The sequence below is a fragment of the Pinus tabuliformis genome, chromosome Q, assembly GCF_031772625.1.
Source record: "Pinus tabuliformis cultivar Carrire ecotype Pingquan chromosome Q, CPIR1, whole genome shotgun sequence".
Lineage (NCBI taxonomy): Eukaryota > Viridiplantae > Streptophyta > Pinopsida > Pinales > Pinaceae > Pinus > Pinus tabuliformis.
Genome location: NC_142296.1, coordinates 1280472434 through 1280497811, shown reverse-complemented (window position 1 = coordinate 1280497811; position 25378 = coordinate 1280472434). Strand labels below are relative to the sequence as shown.

General features: G+C 36.1%; 1 pseudogene; it reads left to right on the top strand.

Annotated features, from left to right (window-relative positions):
• Positions 1-6527: 6527 nt before the first annotated feature.
• Positions 6528-24939, top strand: LOC149224525 (uncharacterized; annotated as a pseudogene).
• Positions 24940-25378: the final 439 nt, after the last annotated feature.

The following is a 25378-nucleotide window of genomic DNA, read 5'->3' as shown; positions in this document are numbered from 1 at the left end:
CATGATTCAATATTTAACTCATGAGATTCGATAGAAGATATATGTTCAAGACTACTACAAAAATATTTAATGATAAGCATATCATCTTCCTGATCGAAAGGAGATATACCTAAAATAAAATCTTTGATAATCGTGTTAGATTCCTTCTGAAGCTATTGAAAATCCAAATCTTCATGTGGGAGAAAATATTCATCGAGATTACTTGAAAAACCATGACCATATAATTTAGAAAGAAGAAAATCATTAGGGCAATGATCATCCAAGGGTTCATCTTAATCGATGGGTGGAGTATTTACGAAGGGAATATCAAGATTTGAAGATGGTTAATTGATAAAGTTGGATGAATAACCATTGAATGAGATATGCGAGAGAAAGATAAGTTCTTCATTCGCAGATGATCTTATGATTCAATAATTGGTCTAGGTCCAACATACGGAACATCAAAAGGAGGACATGGGACAAAGAGCATATCTGATTCTTCCTCTTGATGTTGGAAATATTCCTAATCAAGAGGACATGATGAATTTGATTCGAAATATTTCCTTTACATCCAAATTAAGAATCAAAACTTCTCATCCAAGAACTGTGAGTCCACCTCCTTATCTAGAAATTGATAACAAAGATGAAGGCATTGATCAACAAAATGCTAAAGAGATTCAATCAATTCCATTCTAAGTTGATCAATTTCATCAATAACATCCTGATACTGATATTTATCAAAAACTCAATAAAACTCATTAACCAAGTGATCAAAATATGTAATATAAGCAATGGGTATAGAATATCACCATTGCTTCACACGACCATCCAATGTAAGGGTAAACAACCATGCAAGGATTTCTTCTAATAAACACCATTCAAGAAGAAAATTCAACAAATTCAACAACATAATGAAGGACTACTGTTGTACCCTTTCCATCAAATTTAAGTCGTGACAAGTTATGTAAAAATTCCACGGGGGTTGAAAGATATAAATTTTTTGAAAAACATCTCGGGATTATGATTTGGGATGAAGCCATTGAAGGTAAGAGTTTCAAATAGACTTCGTAGGCTCATCTTGTCATATTGCTCTCATTCTAGCACCAAAAATGTTGGCAGTGATGGATTCACCAACATTATAAGGGGGTCTCCCCAATGTGAAGTCCCGTTTAGACCTCACACCATTTTTTGTAAGAGTCCCATTCGGTCATATGACCTGAACACTATTGGAATGTAAGAAATTCCTTGGTTACAATTGTACATAAGAGAAAACAATGCCTGTTTGGGTCAACAAGAATGTAAGATTTGTGGACTCCCAATGTAAGGTGCATGAGGGATACTTGCACAACTAGAGAAAGAAACGAGCCCCCAGTTAGAAAATTAATAGTACTATTGTAAAGGGGGACGTGGGGATAAAGAGAAAGACTTGTTGGGTCCCTGCAGATTAGTCCATATAGTAACCAAGAACAATTAAAATAGAACAATATTCATTCAATAATAGCCATAGCTAAGCAATAAAATAGTTCATTAACTTAGTATGTGGATAAAGTAACATATAGCATACACATACCTGGAATAGTCCAACTACATCTATGATACATGTATGAAGGAATGTTGGCTCATTGAGATTCTGATTATAAGTGCAAGATACCAAATACATTGTTACATGAGTGAATCATTATATCCAATAGTGGAAGACAAAACCACAACTCGCTTCTCCCAAGAATAATCTATCTCCTATGTAGTACAAGAGAACCCAAGGCTAGGCCTCCAAAAGCCCGATAAAAAGCCTATTGTTTGAGTTATGAGGAGCTATTTATAACAAACACAATGAATTTTGAGTTTCCTCATGACTCTTGAGTTCCTATGACTATTCATATTCAAATATGACTCATTACATTCCAATGTGTGGCTTTTCATATTCCACATGTGTCACTTGGATTTTATTACAAAACATTTATCACATAAGAGTACAATTTACAAATAAGATGGTGTCCTAATAAGACAAAGCTGCTAAAGGACAAAACTCATCAAATGAATAGATCATTTTCTTTTTCATGGAGTTTAGTTGTGATTTAAGTGTGCCATGCTTCGAACCCCTTTGTGATGGCTTTGACCCAGATTGGCAAGTCCCCTTTTTAGCACACCTTCAACTCCAATGCCTCTGGCAGTATGTTCTTAGAGCTTGATATCACATTATTCCACAGCCATGAAAGCTCCATCATGCACTTTGACTAGCGTAAAGGCATATTGCTGAATAATGTCCTTGGATACCTCCAAGCCTTCCTATTATGTTAGTTGCTTTATTTATTCAATGTAATCCCTAATCTCCCGAAACATGACTTCCATACATCTAATTGCTTCAAGAGACCTCATGGTGGGAAACTCATGTTTATGTGTAAGAGACTCAAACCACTAGTAGAAAATGATGAAATTAGTTTCTAGGTGACTAAAAAAATGAGTCACCACAATTATTTCAAATGAATTACTACTAAATTTGATAAATTTTAAGTGACCGAACTAAAAATGACTAACTTAAATGACTAATTTAGTTTAGGGGTAAAATATATGACTAGATAATAAGTAACCAAACTAAAATGAATAATTTAGTCTCGGACTAAAATATATAACTAGATAATAAGTGGCAAAATTAGTAATGATTAAAGTAAACAACACATATTCAAACCATGTAAACAACACCTATGCAAACCTTTACATGTGTAGAGCCTCCATGCATGTGTGTGAGGGAAGGTGTTTGATATCTTAGAGTTGGTTTCCCTTCATCACCAAAGAGGCTTAGGCCATGAGTGGATTGGCCAGGCAACCCTCATAATTCTTTCCTTTTATTTTTTGGGAAATCTCAAGTTAAAGTGAAACTAGTGCTAATAGATGGTCTCAAAGGTGTTTGCTTGGGTTCTTAAACAAGGTTGCTAAATCCCAATCCAATAGAGGTGCCTTGGATTTGTTGAAAATTAAAATACCCCATGTGGCACCGAATGGGTGATTTATGACTACCAGCTAGAGGACTTAAACCAAATTAATTGTGGAGGTCAAAACTACAATTGAAAAAAACAACACACACGTGATAATTCACACTAGAATTTATCCTCTCACAATCAAGAGTTGATGAATAAAATGTTAATTCTTTGATGAAGCCAATGAAACTAAGAATATATTTATCAACCCTTACTAAAGTTAAGAAAATTTTCACAAGGAGGATACATATTTCATCCAATTAAAGATTGAAATACGTGCTCTTTTTTATTTCAAGGAAAAATTTATGGAGAAAATTGAGATTGACAACTCATTAGAGTGACTTGAGCTACACTTGAGATGAACTAAAATGATTTCCATTGTAACCTAAGAGTATATTCAATATGTTTCAATTCTATAATAATAACATACAATTTAGCAAGGGTCAAGACATCTCTAAATACACTTGTGGGGTGGTCACACTCCTTGGGGAAACTACCCTTCTAGATTGAAAGTCATGTTCTTTTTTACTTCTAGGAAAAGTTTATAGAGAAACCCAACACTGGTAACTAATCAAAGTGATTTGAGCTACACTTGAGATGAAATGGAATGATTGCCAATATAACCCAAAAGTATATCCAATATGCTGCAAGTATATACTAATAACACGTGATTTAGTAAGAAGGGTCAAGACATTTTGAGATACACTTGTGGGGTGGTCCTACTCCTTGGAGGCTTCTACTTTCCTAGTGTTATAAAGATGGGACAAATGTCTCATCAGGAATTTGAACCTAGGTGAGGAAATAAAGAACTAAACAAATACTACAACATTGATAATAACCAATTAAACCAACCAACCAATTACTCTTTTTCCCTTAATAATTTTTTTTACCCTAATTTATTACCCCTCTGGGTCAAAATTTCTCAGGTGAGGAAATAAAGAACTAAAAAAGTACTACAACATTGATAATAACCAATTAAACCAACCAACCAATTACTCTTTTTCCCTTAATAATTTTTTTACCCTAATTTATTACCCCTTGGTCAAAATTTCTCCACAAAATTCTCTTGGAAAACCCCTTATTGTAATTTTTTTCTACAAAAAATATTACCCCTTCCTTGTATTTAACCTAATGGACTCTCTTTACAAATACAAGTTTTATTTTTCCAACGCTTAATGGAGTATTATTTTTCTAGTGTTCACTCAAAAGTAAAATACACATTCAGATTTTGTTCAAAAGAAACAATAAATGATAAGCATATTTGAAATAAAACAAATAAAAACAGTGAACATTATTTTTCAAAGCCAACACAAAGAGAGTCCCATTAGATGATAGTTTGATAGCTTTTAAAACTCGTTCCCTAATTTGTGCGGTATGAAGCAGCAATCACATTCAAAAATTTGAGGGAGGATACAACATACAACATTGTAACAATAAGAATGAAAGATGGAGTCCCGTGACCACTAAATATCTAAGGGAATAATTCACATAGCTTTTGCAGGGCATGATGTCTTGTTGGGGATTAGCACAAACCTCCCTATACCATCAAGAAATAACTTTATGTACAAGTTCCAAGTGAAGTACCTATTATCATTTAGAAGTTTGTTTAGAAGTTATCAGAAGAAGGAAGAAATCGAGGTAACCACAAACCAATCTTTTAAGTATAGGCTCTAGCCAACCTATGACTCGAAGAGGGCTCTCTTTATATAATTTATCTTTGTTTCTTATGGGATTTTAGGCTAGTTCTTAGTGTTCCTTCGGGTTTTAGTTTTGATTTGAAGGTTGGGTGGTGGAATTCTCAGAGCAGATGGATAAAGTTAGGTCTTCAAGCGATTAGGCTATAGAGTCAACAAATGGATAGCAGGACTGCACCAATTCATTAAAGGGAATGTTCATAGGGCATGCTAGCAGAGCAAAATGAAAATCTTTAGGCATAATGGGGGAAGTAACTCCAACCAGGGTGAAAGGGCACTCAAGAATCCTTAGACCAGGGTCAGAATGGAGAACAGACGATAATCATTAACAAAGGGCAATTAAAAATCCTTTGCTATAGATCACAAGAAGTCACCTAAACTAAGGAGCAATCAAGAATTCCTTAACTTAGATTTGTGAAGAAAACATATAATAATGCACAACAGTCAAGACAGAGTGCATTTAAGAAATTTCTGAAATATTATTCCATGTTATAACATTTAGAATTTAGAGATATATAAAGATTATGAAAAAAATTGAAGGAAAACAACATTGAACATGAGAGAATACTTATTTGTATTTTTCTTTACATGAGAATCCTGTAAAATATCTGATCTTTATTCCTTGATCCAGTAAGCCAATCTAGTCATTGATAAAATAGAATTTCTAATTTGAGAGAAAAAGTCTATAGAAATGTTGTGGAATCCACCCTACATACTTCGAATTGTGAAGTATTTATACAAAAACTTATTACAAAATATCTCAAAATAACTTGAGATTTATTCTAGGAAATACAAATATCTTCTAGCAAGAAGATAGAGACGACTAATGAACTGTTTCTTGCTGTCCCTTTAATTATGGTTGTGTTGGCCTTTACGGCTGAGGTGTAGCCCTTTATGCTAGCTGATAGTTGTGGCACTTTTATGCTAGAGTCTTCTTTACTTTGATCTTTCATTTGATACTCTTTGACCCTGTTGTGTTTTTTTTCCTTGTTTTACTCTGCTGCATTTATTTTTACTGCAGAATAACTTTCAGTTGTTTCTTTATCACAATAAATCTGTCATTGTCTCCCACCATTCTCTATCTGGAAATTTCACATTTACCATTCTCCTGTAAATATCATCAGCCTTGGTATATTTAGCAAAATTTGGCTTGGGGAGGAACAAATTTTTTACCTCATGCTCAAGGAAAAACAAGTTCTCAAATGTGTCACATAATACTTTTCCCGTTGGCAAGGCTTTAATGGATGAAGAGCTAGCTTGTTCCTTAGCCAACTGTCTAAGTCTCTTTCCATAGTCCAATTCTATCATGAGTTTATCATTGATGACCATAGGACTGGGTAGACCCTTTTCCCTCAAAATCTGAAATTTAGTCATGAACCTATCAATGGCTACCTGCATATTATGGCACTTTTCTCCCAAATTAAGCATAAGGTTCCTTTTAGAAAGGACCTTCCTTATTTCTAGAATGGTGGCAGTTCTATCTTCAATGTTCAGCTCATGTAGCTCATATCTATTTTTGCTATTGAGGAAATGGATGAGTCTATTTGCATCCTCAGGCTTATTTCCCAGTTCCTTCTTCATTTTCTGGATAGCTTCAATAGCTATCTTTACTAGCTCTGTTTGCTCAAAAATAATTTGGATTGATGGCCAAATATCATTGATAGAGTCAATGATATTGGCCCACAGCATTTCCTTGGTTTGTCTAAGTGGCTTCTCAAGTGTCAAATCCTTTTCCAGGATTTTGATCCTCTCACCCATTCTCTAGGCCCTTTGTGTTTCTTCTTTTTGCTTGAGTTGGGCAAGTTTGCAGTCAATTTCCAAACTTTCCACCTTTTCCTTCAATCTTTTCATCTCTATAGCCTAGATAGACATATCTTCCATGGATTTCACAAGTTCTGCTGCTTTGTCCCCTGGTGCTCCTGCTACTATAGTAGATTCTGCTGTTACTGGCAATGTTGTTGCAGGTGGAGCTGTGGGTGCCAGTGATGCTACCAGTGTAGAAGGAACTGCTATGGATACCGTGGGGATGACAGTTTTGGAAGTTGTGGCCAAGTCACTTTGCTTCGATTGAATTAAAGTGTCCAACTCCTTCTCTGTCTCCTTGAGTTGATCATTCAGCTTCAGGACCAAGTCCATGAGCTCTTCATGTCCTTGCTAGGCTTCTAGGACCTCTAATGTTTGTGGATGATGCAGCTGGGGTATCTTTAGCTACTTCTTGAGTGCAACGATATCATCATTTTTCTTCTTAATTAGCTTCTCTGTGGCTTTTATATCCTTTGGATCGTGTCCCAATTCAATTACTAAGTCCTCTAAGGACTTGATTGTTGTGTCCTTAGCCTGTGAGGAGGACTTTTCCAACTAGAATTATGCAGAGATGTTGTTTAAGGAATTCTGTAGTTGGTGGGCAGCTATGGCCTTTCTAGTTAAAGTGGAGTATATCATCTCCCATGTTTTCTTGTGTAGTTCAATTTGGTCTATGGGATGGATATCCCTTGCCAGCACTTCAAAATATACTTTCTTCAACTCTAAGGTTGTTTTCGGCTATTGAGTTGTAGGCTTGATAAAAGTCATCTGCATTTTCCCCTCTTTGGTATCAAAGGCTGACATTAGCCTTGCTTGATTGGTAGGGGTCATCTTTAGGTACTGGGCATAAGTTTGGACCTTAATCTTGTCATTCCTTTCTTTTATTTCCTTGTACCTTTCCTTGATGTCTTAGTCTTTGTCAGTAGGCATTCTGAAGGAAGATACCTCAAGACTGAGCTGCCTTTCCAACCCTTGAGTTTGTGATGTGGAGGGTGTGCCTTCTGATGGGGTGATGGGCCTGCTCTTGTTTCCTTCTGTGCTGGTGACTTCTGTTGTTTCCTCTGTGTATTCCTGTTCAGAGATAGGATTCACTCTCTGTCTTTTTGCTTGGCTTGTATCTGCATAAGTCTATGAAGTGGCCCTTGTTGATGTGGTGGCCTCCTCCCTACTTCCTTTTAGGCTCTTCTCCTCATTTAGAGGAGTCTGCACAACTGAGGGGGTACTCATGGTTGTCTCTGGTCTGCTTGATTTCTCTAGCCTGTTTGACTGTTCTGGCACCTGTAGGAAAGAACCCTCATCAAGTTGTTTTTCAAGATCGATTAGAGCATTCTCTATATCTATTCTGGTGCTATCTTCATCAACTAGGGTTCCTTCCACCCATTCTGATTGGTTGGCATAGGCTTCAATCTCAGGTATGGGATGGTGAATAAAATGTCCTAGCTTGACCTTTTGCCTCTTCTTGGTGATAAATTCCAAAGGGTCATATCTCCAAACAAAACTTCTCTGGAACTTCATCTTCTGTAGTAAATAATTTGCCTCTTTCCCAACCTCCCTAGAGTTACATATGAAGGGGCCTAGTTGGTATTTTATTTTTAAATTGGCCTTCTTCTTGGCCTTTACAAATTTTATCTCATTTGCATTGATAATTTTCCCATAGTATTATAATGCAAGCAACCTCATAGGGAGGTATCTTGGCAATTTGTATAGTGCAAGCATGCAACCATATATCCTGATTTCTGTGTGGTTCTGGTAAAGTTGCGAGTCACCCACTTTGGTCTGCTTTGATAGTTGAAGGACTCTCTTTATTTTTGGACTGATTCTTGGAGGAGGGTTTCCAGTCAACATTGTCATGACTGGATGCACAAATAAATCAATGAAATCTGAATAAGAGTATGGAGTCTGATACTTGTGGACTAATGGTGTCCAAAAAATGACTGACCTGGGTTGACCCTTGGTGTCCATCTTTTGGAGGGTGAATGGGAACTTTTCTAATTGATAATATAAGAACATATGGTATAAAATTGAGGAGTACTTGAAAACCCTTTCATTTCACATTCTTTTGAACTGCTCATGCATTCTATCAGCTATGAATGTGGCAAAGTCATAAATGGTTGCAGGGGGATGTCTTGGGGTATAGATGGACATGAAAGACAGGATAATTTCAAAGGCCAATTTCATCAGTATGGTTCAAGAACTTGTCCCTAATTTGGCAATGCACTTTGAGCAGGAGCTCTGTGACAGTGGTATCTTTTATCTGGAAGTCTTTGTTAGCCAGGGGAAGGTGGTCTAGGTCTAAATGAGGTGTAGTGATGGGCCTCACATCCATTGCAATTGGGGCAGCCATACTCAGTTCTTGTGGATTTGAGTGTGGGGAGGGATTCAGATTTTTTAGGGAAATGGTGTTCTGCGGTGGTTTATGGCTCAAGCTCTTGAGTATTTTTAATTAATTTTTAACTTAACTAAAAACACTCAGCAACTGGTTACTTTGAAATTGACAGGGTATTTGGTGAATTCTGGTTTAAATACTTGGAACTGGGGTGAATTGGCTCTGAGCAGGGTGGTTGGCGACTGTAAGTGGTTGAATGGGCTTTGTATAGGTTGCAAGGCCAATTGGGTTGTCTGCAGCATCTTTGGAGTGAATTTGTACGTGGGTTGATGGCTTCAACGTTTGTAGTTGTCATGCATGCGTATAGAGGCTTGCAGATGAAATTTCAGCGAAAACAAATAATTTTGGGGCTTTTGGCTTTTATACGCAAAACGTTATTTTTTCGCAGGTACGAGGTGAATAGTGGTTAATTTGTCGCATAGCAGGAGGGCGGTAAGTAGTTTATTTCGCACTGCTTTTGGGGGCTCGGTGGTATTTTGGAGGGGTCACCCGATTCCACTCATCGGATGACACATAGCATTGGGGGCCAAGGGGGAAACCACTTTATTGGGTGGGTAAAGGATGAACATTGGGTTGGCCCAATATGGATAATAGGCATCGGATGCGGAGGGGGACGATCACGTGGTGATCGAGTGGAAAAGCTGTGCGGAGGCTAGTGGGGGGCCCGGTGGGCACTTTATTATGGTGATATCAGGCTGAAAGTGAGATTAGGCCATTGGGGAAATTAACAGAGGATTAAAGGGGGCTTTATTAACTTGATCACAGATCGACTAGTTAAAGGTTTTGGTCGGGCTTTAAGGTAAAAATCATAGTTTATAATTAAACTGGGGTGTAAGGTTAAATTGTACACAAGAGTTAAATATATACGGGAAATTGGGTTTATCGGGATTTAATATAATAAAATTAGCAATTAATATGAAAAATGGGTGGAAAAGGGAAAACCACTAAGAAAAATGTTTTTTTGTGAATTACATGTTTTTCACATATTTTCATTAATACTTAGGGTAAAGCATTTTTTTGGGTTTTTGGTATGAAAAGTGTTTTATATGGGAGAATTGCTTTTTCCTAGGCAAAAAGTGTTTTAACCATAGGAAAAGGATTATTATTAGGAAAATGAATGAACTGAAGCGGGGGGGTGAACTTTTATGAGGGAATATAGTACTTGATATCCATAAGTCTTTGAGCCGAGGGTCCAGTCCCTCCAAAAGTCAGAGAAATGCTCTAAGCCTGTTTGACTTAAACGTTTTTAAGTACTTTGAACTTTATTATGGGAAATTAGTTAAGTAAAGAGGTGAAATGAATGTGGGGAAGTTAATTAATTGACTTTGAAATCCATTTGCATGCTTAATTGTCCATTAGTATTTGGAACATATGATGAAAAATGATAAATATGCTTTTTGTCTAAGCAATCACCATACTTCTGCAACCTTTCTTCTACTTAGCCATCTACTTATTCTACCATTTTTTCTTCACTTTATTAGGGTGCATTTAAGCTAGCAAGCCCTTATCAATATTTTCTTTTCTTTACATAGAAAACTATCTAAATAAAACTTTATCTCATCCAAGGGCTCAGTTTAAACAGTTGAGATCCTTTTATTTACTCTACCTATCTAATTATCTGCCAAGATTACACTGTTTGGTTAGATTTTATTCTCTATCTATAAACATGAAGTTGAACACATGAAATAGCCAAGTTTAAACATTTTGACTATTCATAGATTGTGGCATAAGTAACAAGCTGCACACAATCATTTATTAAGCATAAAAAAGTAAATAGTAGTGGCATTTTGACTTGCACACTTTCATGGTCTTTTTATTTTCTTGGGGTTCATATTTTTCATTTTTTTGTGACCTATTTTCATTCTTTTTGTCCTTTGATTATTCTTTTAGGACATACCCTCTTTACATTTTTTAATCTTTTAATATGGAAAACATTTGCAGAAAGCAAAGGTGTGTACAATATTCCAAGGCTTAACCTTAGTCAATCAAAATTATGACTCCTATTGGTATAGGAACCTAATAGGACCAAATAGGTATCTACTATTACTCTCATTCATTGTATCTATAGAAAGCTGCAGGGGGCTTTGGAGGACTAAATGTAGCTAGTAGGGCCCTGATCCCCATTCCATTCCCTCCACCTAATGGTGATATCACTTTGCTTATATGTAACTAGTACACAACCAATGTTTTAGTAATTTATTAATCCATCCCTGATACATGTACATCTTTTGAAATTAAAGAGATTGGCTATGTTCAACTTCACCCTGTACGCCAAAATGTTCTCTTACAATGCATCAATCTCTGACTATATTCTATCTTTGGATAGATCCTTAGAAGAAAACTTGATGTGGGAAGATCTATTGGTAATCCTGATGTTGTTCACATTAATGTTCGTGGGATACCAAATGAAATAAAAATTATAGTGGAACAAGGTACTTATCATTGATCTCTATCACAAGGAAGTTTGTTAGATTTAGTATAGGTGTGTCTAGCCTTTCAACGATTCACAAGATCCAATTTATTTTTATTTTATCTGATGGTTGTTGAATCCATTGCTTCTTCTCTTAAGATGTATCTAAAATGACCCATCTGTTCATTAAGTTTTTTGTGCTAATCTTTCAAAGTGATAAGAAATGAATTCGAGATAATGACTATGCACCCATTTAGTTGGGATGCATTTATTTGATTAAACATAGTTTGAGAAGTCATTTTTAGGAATATTAGGATGTGAGAAGTAAATATTATGCTCAAAGCTACGAGCCTATGAATAAATTCAAAACAAAACATGCAACAAGTTTTCAACAACATGGTAACAACTCATCCTCTTACAATGATCACAATCATGCAGAGACATTTCACACATGCTAAATATTTCCTAATCCGTATGAATATATGTAAGAAAATATAATGAATCAAGCACAATAGGGTGGAAAATACTAGCACAACTTGAATTTGGCTAATGTAAGGATTCCAATGAAATCCTTTAGCACAAGCTCAAATTATTTCATGAATCCAACACAATGAACAACCGAAGACCCAAAACTGACTCAAGAAAGTTAGTGCACAAATAAACACATAAATCCTCTCTTTACAATGCTAGTCCTCCATCGAACCTAAAACTACCAAGGCATATGCATCTAGTTCTCCTCCTAGATAGAAGTACCAAATGTCCAATATTCTAGAAGCACTTCCTGTGAACAATTGAGGGGCCAGACTCATCATATTCTGATTTTGAAATCCACATCTGCAATACACATAATAAGTGCATATTTTTAGGTGAATCCAAAACTTTTTCCCTGATAAAATTAAAAATCAATATTTATCAAAATTTAATTTTATCAAATTGGCCTTGATGTGATTCTTATTGTGTTGGGCCAACTATTCGTGATGTTGTGGTGGTGGAATTGCATTTTTGATCAAATCTCCCACCCCATTATCCTCCAATACTATCATGATCCTCCCTTTCAAAGAGACGATGTTAGAGGCTCCCTCTAAATAGTGATCTACTCTCAATACTTGGTAGGCCATTCTGCTTCCCACAAACAAACTTGTAGTCCTTCACAATAGGCTAAATTGTACATATATTAATTTAAATCTAAGGATTCCATTTGTATGTGAGGAAGAGAGTGGAGAAAGAAAAGAGACCTAGATAACTGATATAGGTTCACAGACAAATAGATCAATCACTCTGAACTCAAATATAATACCTTCTGTATTGATACATATAGTGGTAAACCCAACTACGCTTATGCACCTCATTACGCAAGCATAGGCTACACAAAAGTATGATCAATGTTAGTAGACAAATCCTCCCTAAGGTCCTAGTAAAGCATTGTTACCACATCTGGGAAAGCAATAACATCTGACACAAACACACTTAAGAATTCAAATGTACAACATAAAAAGACATTACAAGCACTAGCAACTACTTCCAAACCTAGCACTCAAGGAACTTCCACAGTAAGACATGTTGCTGATTCAACATAGTTAATTGAGTTGTATCTTGCGAGTAATGACTATTTGAGAGATGTAGTAGTTGAAAATATATTTTTCTTTTATTTTTTTTTCATTCCATTCCCTATATGTGGGTTGAAGTAAGTGACCTAAGGCATGTGGCTTTTGTGATTTGCCTTGGATTAATTGGTTTTCTTTGAAAATGAGACTTGGATCATTGTTTCTCTATGTTGGGAGTGACGCATGTGATTTCAATTCTAAACCATTTCAAACGTAACAAGTTTCATCGTTTAACTATTTATTCTATTTTTTTCCAATCTTCCCTTGGATGAATTATTCATCATTCATGTTAGTTGTTGGTTGTGCAAGCTGGAGACTGTGGGAAGACTCAAATGAAGCCTCATGATCCCTCTCATATTCTTCACATGAATTCAGGTAATGATAATGTGAACTTGTGTGGGACATATAAACATTTCATCCTAGTGAGCATGCATATATGTATGGATTTTGTTAATTTTAGATAACAATGGTATGTTCTATGCTTAAGAGCAATCTTACTTCAATTTTATTATTAGCCTAATATCAATTTCAAGATTAGAAATCACATTAACATAATAGTAAAATTAAAATAGAAAATAAACAATAACTAGAAGAGAAGTCAAGACAAGAGGACACAATTTTTGGGTGGATGCCGGGGAAAAACCACAATGTGGGGGAAACCCTTTGATCAAATCTTCTTATTATTCTTCAAAATTTCAGTAGACAAAGAGTACAATATACAAATTTATTTTCCCAGTCACAGTCAAAATCTGTCCAGACAAATAACAGTCAACATGATAAAAACATCCTAGCATAGGGAGTACAGTATTACACGATGCATCCATCAGTAGTAATATGGTCCCTATCCTCATTTCCCTACTCATTGGTCAGATGATAGGTACTTCCCATGAGTCCCAGACTGCATGGGTAGGTTGTATTGCTAGGAAAAGGTGAACCACTCATCCTACTCATATGCCATAGGAGAAGGTGAATCACTCATCCTATGCATATATCAACATGGGGTATCACAAGGGAAGGTGAACCACTCACCCTATACACAACGCACCACTAGGAGAAGGTGAACTACTCACCCTATCGTCGGTCATCACTCGAAGAAGTACCCCAAGTCCCCTAGAGCTCCCAAATCTTAATATCCATCTCATATGGGACCCTCATAAGAGGGTCTCTCCATGAATCCAAGTTATTCATGGAAGGTTAAGAAATTGACCTTCCTTAGGGGCTTCGTAAGAATATTTGCAACCTGTTCATCAGTCCTAACGTGATGGAGCCTTACTTCTCCCTATTGTACCATATAGCAAATAAAGTGGTACCTGATATCAATATGCTTGGAGCAGTCATGAAACAAAAGATTCTCAGAAAGAGGAATCCCACTTTGGTTGTCTCAAAATATCATGGTGGTATCCATCACATGTACAAACAACTCACTAAAGAGCTTCCTCAGCCAAAAAACTTCACAGGAGGCCATGCTAGCAACAATATATTCAGCCTTAGCAGTGCTCAAAGCAACTGACTTCTTCTTCTTGCTCATCCAGGATATCAAAGAAAAACCTAGAGAGAAGCAAAATCCATATGTGCTTTTACGATCCACCACACTATCAGCCTAGTCTGCATCAGAGTAACCATGGAGCCTCACATTATCAATAGTGTATCTCAATCCATAGGTGATTGTTCCCTGAAGATATCTCAAAACATTCTTGGTAGCAATCCAATGAATACGATGAGGCTTGACCATAAAATGATTCAATCTATTCACTGCAAAACATATGTCCGTACCGGAGTTCACCAAGAACATCAGGGCCCCCCCATGAGTTGATGATACTCAGAAGGATTTCCCAAATCAGGCCCAACAACACTTTCACATAACTTCTTGAAGTTAAGTTCCATCGAAGTAGTCACGGACTTGCAATCCACCATCCCAAATATTTCAAGTAGCTTCACAATGTATTTTCCTTGAGAAAGGAAAATATCACCTGGCTTTTTCTAGACCTCCAATGCTAGGAGATAATGCATCGGTCCTAGGTTCTTCATCTTGAATCCGGAAGCCAACTCCCTCTTGCATTGATGAATGAGACAGTCTGTACTTGTCAGAAAGAGATCATCCACATAAAGTACCAAGATGAGAGGTCTATCATTCTTAACCTTAAAGTAAAGGTTTAGATCAACTTCACTTCTTGTAAATCCCAACTTCATTAGATGGCTGTCGATCCTCTCATACCAAGCCCGAGGTGCTTGCTTCAACCCATAGAGGGATTTGTTCAACCTACATACATGTGTCTTATGATCTTGGACTTTGAACCCCTCGGGTTTTTTTACATAGACTTCCTCCTTAAGTGAACCATGCAAGAAGGAAGTCTTGACATCCTTCTTGTGTAGGTTCCATCTTTGCAAGACAGTAAGGGATATGATCAAATGGATGGTGATGTATCGAGAAACTGGTGCAAATATCTCATCATAGTCCACACCTTCCTTTTGAGAGAAGCCTCAAGCAAAAAAATTTCCCTTGAAATTTACAACACTTCCATCTACTCCATGTTTGATCTTATAGACCCATTTAGAGGTGACAACAAATTTGTTCTAAGGTCTAGGGACCACATCCCAAACATCATTCTTCATAATTGACTCATACTCTTCATTCATAACATCCTTCCATACTTGGTGCTTCGCAACTCTTCAAATGAGCAAGGCTCATATTGAATAATGGTGATCATGGTAGTTAAGTACCCTTGGTACCTATTCAGCTTCTTACTTTCACAAAATGTCCCGCTTGGTAGAGTTTCCCTATGCCATGACGATCTCATTTTAGAGGAGGAGGGCTCATGAGAAGTTGGATCAATGGGATCCATTAGTTCTTAAACATCGGGCATCATCTCATCCTACATTTCTCCCTCTTTTCCTGTATTTGCTTCTTCATCCTTCCTTGGAATAAGAAGGTTGCTAATATTCTCAAGGGAAGCAACTTCATCAAAGGTGACATCATAAATTATCTTCACTTCCTTTTGACTAGGCACATAGATCCTATATGCCTTGGAAGTTTCATTGTAGCCCACAAATGTTCCTTTCTTCCGAGATGCATCCAATTTTCTTCTTTTTCTTTCCACACATGAAAATACATGGGACTACCAAAAATGCTAAAATGAGGAACATCAGGTTTCTTATGGGTGAAAATTTATTCGGGAGTTTTGGATTCCAACGATTGATGAGGGCATCTATTTTGAATGTACATGGCAGTGTTGGCAGCTTCACCCCATAGGAACTTCGGAAGGCTTTGATCATGTAGCATGGCATGAGTGGCTTCTATGATAGAACTATTCTTCCTTTCAGCAACACCATTTTTCTCAAGAGTATATGCAGTAGTAGTCTCCCTCTTAATGACAACTTCTCTAAAATAGTCATTGAATTCATTTGATTCATATTCGGTTCCATTATTGGTCCTTAATATTTTGATCTTCTTCCCAATTTGATTTTCAACCAAGGCTTTGAAAGAATGGAACCATGAGAACACTTCATCCTTCTTCTTCAAGAAATATATCCAAGTTTTGCGAGAGAAGTCATCCACAAAGATAACATAATATAAATATCCACCCAAAGTTGTCATGGGAAACATACCAGATAGATCAGAATGAACCAATTGCAAAATGTCAGTAGTCTTGCTATCACTTGAGGGTAATGGTCCCCTTGTATGTTTTCCTTCGGCACATCCCTGACAAACACCTTCATGTTCTATTTTGAATTTGGGCATACCTATAACCATCTTCCTTGCATTGGGTAGAGCCGTCTAATGAAGATCAACAAACCTCTAGTGTCATAGTTTGGATTGGAGAGATGTGTCACAAGACATAGCTCCCAATGGAATTCCTCCAACTTGATATAGGATATGAACCATGAATCCAAGAGTAAATGCTTCTTTAAAATTTCATTTCCAAACACATACCTTTCCATCGATGGATGCCACCTTGAATCCTTTGTCTTCCATCGTTGAGATAGATACCAGGTTCTTCTTTAGATCGGGTACATATAGTACTTATTGTAGATGAACTGTGTTACCTTGATTCAATTGAAGAGTAACATTTCCAACTCCTGTCATAAGAAAGGTGGCATTGTCTCCAAGGATAATTTCCAAATTTGTATCCTTTTCTATTAGATTTGAAAGATCCTCATTGTACCCAATGAACTGCCTTGAGGCACCACTATCAATCAACCAATTTCCTAAGGTGTCTAGAGGAGAGGTAGGAGAAAGGGAAGATATAGGATAAAATTATTATTGCTTGTTATCTATAACATTAGATTCATCATACCTAGAGTTTCTTGATATTTTTGGAGGTCAAGCATTTCTAAGTTGAGTAGCAAAAGCATTCATTTTTCCTTTGTTGTTGAACCTGCCATTCCTTTGATTGTTGTTGCCCCTGAATTTTTTGTGGTTGTTGTTTTCATCATCATGAGGTGTATCCCTTCTATTAGGAAACTCCCTAGCATAGTGGCCAAACTTGTTACAAATGAACCATTTTCCCTTCCTTCCATTTTTGAATCCCGGTCTTCCTTGACATTTCTTCTTTGAACTTGCATTGTTCTTATTTTTAGCATGAGCAGAGAATGCAATAGGATCATTCATATTTGAAGGCATGTCTATTTCCATCATCCTTGTATATTTTTGAGAACATTTAGTCAGCAATTCTTCAAAACTTGGAATCCTATCATTGTTGAGAATAGTAGTGTTGAACACATGCCATTCACAAGGGAGACGTCCAATGGAAATATGAGTGAGCTCCCCGTTAGCAATAACTTCTCCAATAGAAAGTAGATCATTTTTATCTTGGTAATACTCATAAAGTAGGATTGGATATCTTCACCTTTTCCCTTGTTTATGTCTTTTAACTTGTTCTTGAGAAAAAGGACTTGGTTTGCATTGCTAGCTTTGAATGTGCCAACCAACTTGTCATATATCTCCTTTGATGTGTTCAAATCGGAGATGTAAGCAACTAAATGCTTATGAATAGAATTCATGATGATCTTCTTGGCTTTGAATTCACCTTTCTTTTACTTTTTCTTAGTAGCAACCAATGCACTTGAAGGAGGTTAGGTAATTTTTCCCTACACATAGTCCATAAAATCTTGCTCTTCTAAAGTCAAATCAAGAGACATCTTCCATGCATGATAATCAGACTTATCATGAAGCTTGTCATCATATTTGAAGTAGGATGTGGAGGCCATTGAATCTTGTCCTTGATCAATAGATCTCAGTGATTTCTCTTCTCACTCTTGCTTGGGCTTTGTCTTCACCTCAGCTCTGATACCATGTTAATTTTAGATAACAATGGTATGTTCTATGCTTAAGAGAAATTTTACTTCAATTTTCTTATTAGCCTAATATCAATTTCTAGATTAGCAATCACATTAACATATAGTAAAATGTAGATAGGACATAAACAATAACCAGAAGACAAGCCAAGACAAGAGGACACAATATTTGGCGGATGCTAAGGAAAAACCCCAATGTGGGGAAAACCCTTTGATCAAATCTTCTTATTGTTATTCAAATGTTCAACAGAGAGAGAGAGTACAATATACAAATTTATTTCCCAATCACAGTCAAAATTTGTCCAGTCAAATAGCGGTCAACAACATGCCCTAACCAGAAAGTCAACATTGGTCAACATGGAAGAATATCTCCTCCAAATCAACTTGGTCAAACCCAATCAGATGGACCTTTAAGGATAGTTCGAATCAGCCCAAAACAGTCACAAAAATATCAGTAAAAATTGGTCAATGTGGAGTCAAACCTGCGGCCAAACTTGTTGTGGTTAACTTTGGTCAACCAACTCTGAATTTCTTGATTTATGTGCCCAGAAATGAGGCATGTCCAAACAGAATATTCCCCAAGAAAAATGTAGTCAAAATTGGTCAACTACTGCCTAACCAATGCTGGTCAAACCTTCCTGCAATTCGCTCAATTCCCAAAATAGAAAATCACAGTCAAACTTCTCACGTGTGGAGGAGAAGAACGATGCCCTGAAGTTGTATGACCCAACCAGATGAGGAGAGATAAATATGTGTGAGAATGAATGATGTCCAAATGAGGTAGATTCACCTTCTATTTATATGCAATGTTGAGGATGAAAAGACATGTCTTTTGGGCTTCTGAGCCTACATAAGTTTACTGTTCGACCTTGACAATTTGTCCATAATAGAAATAAATTCATAATTCCATTTGTACATGTTAGAATGAGATGATATTTAGATCAATCCTACACCTCTTGGAAAGAGGAATTCAATAAAAATATGAGTTGCATCATATGAGCTGTCCAAGGTGGAGTTTGGCCCTAGTTTCCAAATTTAACAATTTAGGACCAACAACTACAAATCTGGGTCCAAATTTGTAATAAGCTCATTGTTTTCCTAATAATGAACAAAATTTCATGGAAAGGCTTGCAGTAATAGCTGAAATTCTAAAAAAATCTAACATGAAGACATTATTTGTTCAATCATTACAATTTTTTGTTAGGAAATCCATTAGAGAAACCTACCCCATTGAATGGATCAGGGATTCAGTAAATCTTCTAAATATCCAAAAGAAGATAGTAAACAAGACATAACACTTCCAAAGGATTATAGCATGGTTATACCACTTTCATAGAGTTTTTCAAATGAAAACACCACAATCACACAAAATCATTTGAATGCTTGGGTTGATGTAGTATCTCCAGCTATGAAGTTCACGCAATGAAGGGCTTGAAACACTCTCCGGTGCCTTATAACACTTTTGTCCTGTACTGTGGTTGTAAGACCATTTTACCTTTGAAGAATCCACCATTGCTTTACATGCAATTGCATTAATGAACCGATTGACAATTTCGAGATCTTCAGATCAAGGCAAGAGAGCCTTGGTTGCCTACAATGTCATGACTGAATCCTTCCAATCATGAAGGATGCATGAGTTAAATAAGATCTCAAGATTTTCTATAAGGTTTCCCTTTTCCACTTCCTATGGCACTTTTTTCAATGTAGAAGGTGTCTGGTTTTGCCCCAAATTTCATAAACTTCATTGTTGCTTGTACTTGACCTAATTGCAAAGATTTCTGATATGCCATTAAGAATGTATGGTTGAAGCAACTAGAAGATAATTGTTGGAATTGTTGCATTGGGCAGGTCTACTAAACCATTATCCTTTTATGCTTTAAGTATTTTGAGTTATGTGAGTGCTGCAACTATCATGGAAAGAACATAAACAAATGTCCCAAATCCTATCCTTTGGAGCATCGTAATGTCATGCTTGAGACCTGTAAAATTTTTGGCTAGTGGAACAAATATCCAATTAGACATAGGCACAAGCACAATAATACTGAAGGCTATGAAACACTGCAAGGATGTAGGAGGGATCTCAATATGTCCAATAATCACTATCCACTGTGCTGCCCTGTTTTATGAAGAAAGTAGAACATTGTGCAAAGACAACCCCATACATTAAACATGTTACCCAAATAGGAATCAACCATGCAAAGAGATTGACCTTTTTGGCACTCAATACAGTGTCATGAGATGATTTTTCTGGGAAACCGTTATGACATCCTTCTGACATTGTTTTGGTATTGAACTAGAAACAAATGAATTACATAAACTGACCCCCACTCTAAGTTCTCAACCCAATACTATATAGAATCCCAAATTATAGAAACTTGTGTCTTTGTAGTGACCCTCTTAATCATTTTATAAACGTAAATTTTATTTAGAATGACATCATTTTTCTATCTGATCCAATGTCAAATGCACTAGAAGGGTAAGGACACCTCTATGTAGATACAATACCAACATTGCAAGAATCCCATGTTCAAGAGAAAATTGAACTTGAACTTCATAATTATCTCTAGGTTCCAGTGATAGGGTTAAGATTGCATGATCTAGTTGATAGCCACCATATAGGGAAAAATATTTCACTTCTCAAGAATCTCCTACATCAATGAAACCACTTTCACCAGGTGAAGTCTACAATACCCTATACTGACCATCATTGAAGTCCCAAGCCCTGGCAACACTTAGTTTGTGAGTTGCAGCTTGTTCAAAAACGAAGGTAACCCTATTTCTCTTTGTTGGATCTATTTCCATAACCAAACCATGGTCTAATTGCAACTTAGAAACTATCTTTCCTGTAGCTATCATGAATTCCATCAAACGCATAACACCTAATCAATTTCTTTACCACGAGCTTGTTTATTTTAGTTGTCTTAGAAAGGTTATTATTCTTAATGCGTTCACCTTTTTGAGGAATTAAAATTTTGTCACAAGTCCTTTCACAACCACCCTATACCATTTTAATTTTAAATTGATTTAAATTAATCACATGTAAGTCATTGGTGGAAATCCTTATGGGATGAATGCCACCCTAAATGATAAATATGGTGGTACCCACTGCAATTACATTATGCACTGCCCATATGCCTTAATCAATTTCTATTTCTAGTGCCAATATCAATCTGCTTTCAATTCCAGCAAAAGAAAAGAGAAAATAGCTATGAATCATATCGGCAAGTCATCCTAACTATTCTGAAACTTCAAGCCAGAAAATTCAAGCATGTTCCCTTTGAGAGCAATATGATGAAAGATGTAGTATCTAGTTTAAACCAAATACAAGTAAATAGGCTTGATCCCACATATTGTTGATGGAAAATGTTGGACAGAGTTGTGACATGTCAAATGAATGAGAACACCCACATGGATTTTAATAAGAGAAAAAGCCAGCGGAGTTTGAGCCAATATAAAAGAAGCAAAAAAAAAAATTTAATTGGTTCAATTTGAGTTACAACACATATTGTAGAATTTCCCTCCTTGTTGTATGGCTTTGTAGTCTGTACATGGATGTAAAGCGGATGCAGTATAGCAAGGCTTGTTATGGTTGTTGTGTTGTATGGAAAGGTTTTTTTTAGTAGGTTTGTTACTAGGTTTGCATAGTCACCAATATACACATGAATTTTTTCTAACTAGCATCCATTGTTTGCAACCCTATGCACTAATTTCTTGGTTACTACAAACTGCATTTGCATAATTTTGTAAAAAAATGGAATACCAAATTAATTGATCTAGCAGAACTTTCGTTTCCAAATAAATTTAATAGCCAATATTACCAGATCTCAAACATATTTACACCCCTGTCCATGATTGATGGACCTACACATGATATTTCAATGCCTTCATTAATAGAATTGTCTAGTATGGTGTTTGAAGACTTTAAGTGAAAGCCTTTATCTTCTTAGAACAAATAATTTTGGAAATATTGTAATGATAGCTCATGCAAAAACTATGAGGGATCAGTTTTATAAAAGGGCAAAGACTCACGCACCTTGTAAGCTTTTGGTTATTATGTAGCATGCCTTTATCTTGTAACTTTTGTTTTCTCTAATAATATTTCGACACCAGTCTTCTAATATTTGTTGTTTATGAGTGAAAATATTTTTCTTTGCACGTCCTTTGTGAAGGTTTTAAGCATGCTAGTGTAGATGCTTAAATTTCTCTCTCAGGATAGATGAGGCATGCTTTCCCCATTCTATTTGTGATACCATTGTTCAGATAGTTTTGGGTAGCATTTTTGTTTGTCCATGAAATCCATGTAGTAAAGGCCAAACATATATCCATTCAAAGTTATTTAGCAATGCCCATACAGAGTTCCCACACACATTTACTCCTTTATAATTTGTTCCATTTCACTTTTTATTCAAACATTCATTTAATTTTTTAATAATTTTTTCTTCACTCTCTAGCACATTCATAAATATCAACCAAACTTCAACATTAAAAGAACACATGCCTCATTGTGTTTGTCAAATGATGTAGTGTACTATGTAGATAGTCCACTTGAAACGTATCATTCCATATTTATGAGAGTGGGAGGTTGTCATTATTGGCATCACCAAAACCTGATACCACCAGTCCTTAGATTTACCAATAGCTTTGCTTTTCTCATAGGCTTACACCTGCCAAATGAAATTGCAACATCAAGAGTATGGACATCACTCTAGTCATCATGTGATTTTCCTATAGGTCTGGAAGAAGAGTTGGAATGAATCCTATTGTCCTTTTTCTACTTATACTACAACCCTTGCTTATACTTTTGGATATACAATGTAGTTTTTAGTGGTGCAAGCAATTGCATTTTGGATGAAGCAACCCTTGCTTATACATTTGGATATACAATGTGGTTTTTAGCAGTGCAAGAAATTGCATTTTGTATGATCAATCACTTTCATGTGACCCAACTAGACATTTTGTGTTTTCATTTTGCCAATATAAAGGTAGAAATATTGTAAAAATAAAGGGTACATGTGCCCAAGCTATGAGAGTCCAATGGACAAAATCAAGGATACCTGTGCCCAAGCTAAAGTATAAATATACCAAAAGTAATGATAATATATTTGTGTCAGTGCAAGCAAATTTGGATATTGAAAAATGTAGTATTTAGATGAAAAACCTGTCATAAATATAGGCATATGGTAGTAACCTTCTCAAAAGAAATTAGCAGGAGGAGTAAATCTCCTTGGAGAGGAAACCAAGATGGGAGAAAATCAATTGATTGCCCACTTAGCAGTTTGCATTCTTTGTTATGATATAATACCATTCAAAACAATGAGTTTCATTTGAAATTATGTGATGTAATGGGGACCATTTGAAAATTCCAGCCTCTTGGTGAATCTAGCATGCAACAGCCTCCATTTATGGTTTCAAGCTGATTTTTTTAATGAACTCTTGCAACGATGCCTTTTTTTTTCAATCTGTACCTTTTTCTTTGCATTGTGGTTTTACCATTTATCTTTTTTGGTCTTTTCAAAAAATGGTTTTTGTTCTTAGAATATGTGTGGCTTGTTTTTGCTATATCAATTTTTTGTGTACACATTTCCTATATCAGAAAACAATTCATTGTTCTATTTTTAATTGGAATATGTTCTTTAAAATTTAAATTGCTAACTAGAGCTACATATTCAGTTATCTAGGAACACAAGCCATATCATAGTTCTATATTTCTCTTTTGATGTTGAGGGTATGAAATTTTTAAATTCCTAATACAATATATTCGTTTCATGGATACTAAAAAATTATCATTCTTCTTAGCTTCATGAAACCAGATAACATCAAAGTCTGGTTCAAATTCTGCAGGCACTAAGCAAGCTATGGAAGAGGCCAACTTCCATGAAAACTTTGGATTGCATATTGGGTGTCCCACAATTAGAAAATGAACACCAAGGGTGGGTTCCCTCCACTAAATAAAATTAAGTATTGCTCAGAAAATTCACCACTCATAGTTCCTTTTGAAGCAAAATTCTGGTTTTACATGCAGGACATGATACCTCCCTTGGCACCTTCTTCCATTGCAGTGCCAACCTATGATCGTGTAGTGGTGGAGGGCTTCTTTTTGCAAAGGCATGATAGACTACTCTTATGATGGCTCTCAATGGCAGAGGAATAATATGCATGGAAAACTATACCTTGTGTCTGGAGGAGATGAATTTGGATCCTTCTACATGTCAGACAAACCAAATAGCCATGGTGGCAGATTCTCCTTGGAGACCTATAATCCCAATGGTTGGCAAGATTATTGGTCACCCTGTTAAAGCAAATGATGATTCTATTCCATGGCCCCTCTTCAAAATCACCAGGAGCAATGGAAGTGTGTATTGTTTTTTGTTTATACCTGATTTTAGTGGGTTTTCTGGTTCTTTCACCAAAATTTATCCCTATGAAACTCATGCCATTCTAGTGGTATAAGGCCACACCATTCATAGAATGATTAATAATATGGAGCTCACCAATGAACCAATACTTCCACACATTTCAATAATATTTTTATGGAATCTAACTTTATATCTTAATCCTTTTTGTTTGTTTTGGTTAGCATAATTGTTTTTCAGCTAAAATATTCATGGTTTTTTATTCAACTTTGTGAAAATGTAGGTCACTAGTGGGACCATTAAGCTATTATACAATGGTGGGAACAAAAAGAGGAGTTCCTCCAATGTCTTCAAACGTTACAAAGAAAGGGGCTTCATGGACATGGGTATTCAGTTGTTAGTTCTAGACATAGAAGCCTTGTTCTCCTCTGTTTTGCTGAATATGAAATTCTTCTACCCTTTTGGTCTTGTTGGTTGTTCATGGAAACTTCAAAAATCATAGAGATTGCACAAATATAATTGTTACCATGGGCAGAGGTAGGCTTGAACGACATACTTTTGAGAAAAGGTGCTTCCCATAATTTTTGAAAAACTTATTTTATATTTTATGGTGAGAAAATTTTGATAATAATCGTAGTTTGTAAATCTAATGTACGTGTATAGATTTGTTGATTTTTTCTAATAATCATCTTGAATTTTGATAATAATCATAGTTTGTAAATCTAATGTATGTGTCTAGGTTTGAGCACTTAGGTTTTCAAATTTTGATCATATTGTGTGCTTCTCTCCATTTCTTCTCCTCATGTTCCATTGCCTCCTGGAATTGATCTTTGCAAGAGTTTGTGTTGATAGTGCTGGACCTATCAACATTCAGGGGAT